We start from the raw sequence: 3,646 nt of genomic DNA on the forward strand, positions 1-3,646 counted from the left end.
CACACACACACCACACACATACACACACATCACACACACCACACACATACACAAACACACCACACACACACCACACACACATACAGGCATGCAAATGCACACACTTATACACGTGGCATACAATTTCCAAGTCAAGAATGAAAGGCTGGAAGTGGCTCATGGAGGAGTTAGGTAGGTTTGACTTTTGGGGAAAGAGATTTATTAAAAGAAATCAATGCCACAGACACACGAGCATATAGCAGCATAGTGTGGGCTCTGATGAGGGTTCAGGCTTCAGTGCCATAGACACATAGACAACATGGCTGGGGCTCTGAAGAGAATTCAAGTTCCATAAGGTAGAGCGGGGGTGGGGGGCAGGGGAGCTTCCTATAGGTTTCAGTGGAAGGGGAAGGTTTCATGGAACCAGGCTGCCTCTGATTCCCCTGCAGGCAGCAGGGGAGGAGAAGGAAGGTCTTGCATTACCAGGAAGAAATATGTCACTCTGAAGAGCATGGGCACACCTAGTTGAGACATACCCATTAATGGCAGACCTTCTATGTCCAGAGAGTCTAACAACCTAAGGTCTATGAGGTGGGATGAGCCTGTTACAGGGTTAAAGATTTACAGGTTTGTGATTCCTATCATAGAAAGAGGTTGTCTGGCTTGACCAAGGCCATAGGTCTGATTCTTAGCATTGCAACAATAATGCAGGAAAATTATTTTTTATGGGGGAAATGGAAGGAATAATGGAATCAGAAACCAATACTTTGCAATCCTCAATTTAAGAAATGATTTGGCAGGGCTAGAGAGATGGCTTAGCTGTTAAGAGCAGTGTCTGCTCTTCCAGAGGTCCTGAGTTCAATTCCCAGCACCCACATGATGGCTCACAACCATCTATAGTGTGATCTGATGCCCTCTTCTGGCCTGCAGGTACACATGCAGATAGAACAATGGTATACATAAGTAACTCTTTAAAAATAAAAGTGTAAATTTAAAAAATGATTTGGCAAAGAATCACTAGTAGGTGCTAAACTCACTGGTCAAATGATTACCAGGCGATGGGACATTGGGTCTCATGGTGACATCATCCTGCAGATGATGAGCTCTTAAATTTCAAAGCAAAGACACAGCTGTGCAGTACTGAACCCTCAGGGCTGGAGATGGCTCAACAGTTAAGAGCACTTGTTTGAGCTGGCAGAGGACTCATGCTCAATACCCAGTACCCACATTGTGGCTTACAACCATCCACAAGCCCAGTTCCTGTGGACACATGAAGTACACATGATACTTAAACTTATATAGTAAAATAGATAAATCTACATTAAAAAAAAAAAAACTGAACCTGATAGGGCTGGAGATGTAGCTGGTGGTATTTGCCTCAGAGCATGAAGTCCAGAACCACAGAAAAATGTATGTGGTGGTGCGTGCCTGTGATTGTGGCACTTGAAAGGTAGAAGCAGGGGGACCATAAGCTAAGCACTGTCTCAGCTACACAGTGAGTTTGTGGTTTCGGGTACATATGACCTGTCTCAGGAACAAGAAAACATTTTCTCTTATTAAAAAATAGGAACTGGAGAAATAGCTTACAGTAGAGAGTGTTCCCTGCTCTTCCAGAGGACCAGAGTGTGGTGCTCAAAAAAGCTGGTTCACATTCTACTGTAACTCCATCCCCAGAGGACCCAATGAGTGTTGGATCCTCTGGCCTCCATGGACGGACGGACACACACACACACACACTTACTTTTAAAAAATTAAAAGCTGGGCAGTGTTGATACAAGCCTTTAATCCCTGCACTTGGAAGGCAAAAGCAGGCAGATCTCTGTGAGTTCTAGTCCAGCCTGGTCTACAGTGTGAGTTCCAGGACAGCCAAGGCCACACAGGAAAACCCTGTCTTGAAAAAACAAATAAATAATAAAAATTAAAATAAATTTTAAAACTTTGAACCTGAATTCAACCCTTAGGCAACAACCAGGCATACCCAGAGTGTAGGATACATTTCTGTGCAACAAATGGCCTTGAATAAAAAATATCTCTTTTTTTAAAGATTAATTTATTTTTATTTTATGCATGTGAGTTTTGCCTGGATGAATATCCATGTACCACATATGTGTCTGGTACATGCAGAGGTCAAAAGAGGGTGTCAGATCCCCTGGAATGGGAGTTCCAGATGGTTGTGAGCTGCCACATGGCTGCTGGGAATTGTACCCTGGTCCTCTAGAAGAGTAAACAGTGCTCTTACCACTGAGCCATCTCTCCAGCCCCTCAAATGGTTTTGTAAACATCTCACAAAGGTAGGAGGGTCATTCTCTGATAGATACAATTCCCTGTATAAAGATTTCTTGCTATTTGGTGTCCAAAAAAGCCAACAAAAGCCAGTGGGGGTGAGTACATCCTAGTCAGGGAACACATGCTGACCTGTGACTCCTGGGATGCTGTGTGGAATACCAGTCCCTGGAACAGAGACAGCCTTCCACCCAACTGACCGAATCCATTCCCATGGAGGTGTCAGAGTCAAGCAGTGATACCTCAAAGCAGGGATGGCGCCTACAGGCAGAGGCCCACCAGGCTGGTCCAGCCCTCCAAGCCTAACTGGTGTTGCCCCATGATTCAGCAGTGTCTGGTCATCCTCCTGACACAAGTCGGGGAGTCCTGTGGTGCCAGGCCTCTTGGAGTTGAGGTAGGAGGGTCAATAACAGGGAGTCCAGCACAGCTAGACCTTCCCAGGAACACCGGAGACCCCTGGAAAACAGAGAGGTCTGGATGTGACTCTACCTTTACCATGAAGGCCCATTCCTGCCCACCCCTGGCAGCTCGCACACCCTTCTCTATTGGTCATCCTTGTTTCTACCACTTTGAAGAAGAGGGGCACATTTAGTTGTGGCATACACATTACGGCAGCCCTCCCATGCCCCAAACTGTAGTCAAGGGCTCACAGGGACTGCGAAGCCCCCTCCGCACAAGACACCCAACATACCTATGGTCCAGCAGCAACAGACCCTGTGCTAGCAGCTCCTCCACCTCCCTGCTTGCTCCAAAGACGTCCCATAGGCTCAGCTGAGGCTCAAATTGCTGCCAGTGCTAGGAAACAGAAGAGTCAGGACAATGAGCTGGCCAAGGGCCATGTGGCTGGATACACAAAGTGGTCAAACACACACACACACACACACACACACACACACATACATCACACTTGGATTTCGTGGTAAATAATAGCTCAGTGGTAGAACACTTGCCCAGCATAGAGCATCATGAAGCTCTAGGTGCAATTTTTAACCATCATACAACACTACCCACTGCCTCTCACCAGACTTCAGCTGGCTGGGTCCAACTTCTAGCTGCAACCTAGAGGATGGAGGGAGTAGGGTCTGGGAAGTGACTGGTTCTCTAACTCTTTATTTTTTTTATAGTATAGAATAGAGTTTATTGCCAGGCAGTGGTGGCACACACCTTTAATCCCAGCACTTGGGAGGCAAAAGCAGGTAGATTTCTGAGTTCAAGGCCAGCCTGGTATGCAGAGTGAGTTCCAGGACAGCTAGGGCTACACAGAGAAACCCTGTCTCTAAAAAACAAAACCCAAACAAACCAACAAAAAAAAGAATAGAGTTTATTCAGGGCATGGGAAGGGGAGTTGAGGGAGTAGTGACAGAGAGAGAGAGAGAGAGAGAGA

The 3,646-nt window shown here is 46.3% G+C and overlaps 1 long non-coding RNA gene across 1 annotated transcript; it reads right to left on the reverse strand.

Moving 5' to 3' along the window:
• Positions 1-2,012: 2,012 nt before the first annotated feature.
• On the reverse strand, positions 2,013-3,059 carry LOC114635229. The gene is made up of 2 exons (XR_003713444.1): positions 2,954-3,059; positions 2,013-2,718 (listed from the first exon to the last, which is right to left on the reverse strand). It is a non-coding gene; the product is annotated as an uncharacterized LOC114635229 (long non-coding RNA).
• Positions 3,060-3,646: the final 587 nt, after the last annotated feature.

This window comes from Grammomys surdaster, unplaced genomic scaffold (genome assembly GCF_004785775.1).
Source record: "Grammomys surdaster isolate TR1022 unplaced genomic scaffold, NIH_TR_1.0 60198, whole genome shotgun sequence".
Classification (NCBI taxonomy): Eukaryota; Metazoa; Chordata; class Mammalia; order Rodentia; family Muridae; genus Grammomys; species Grammomys surdaster.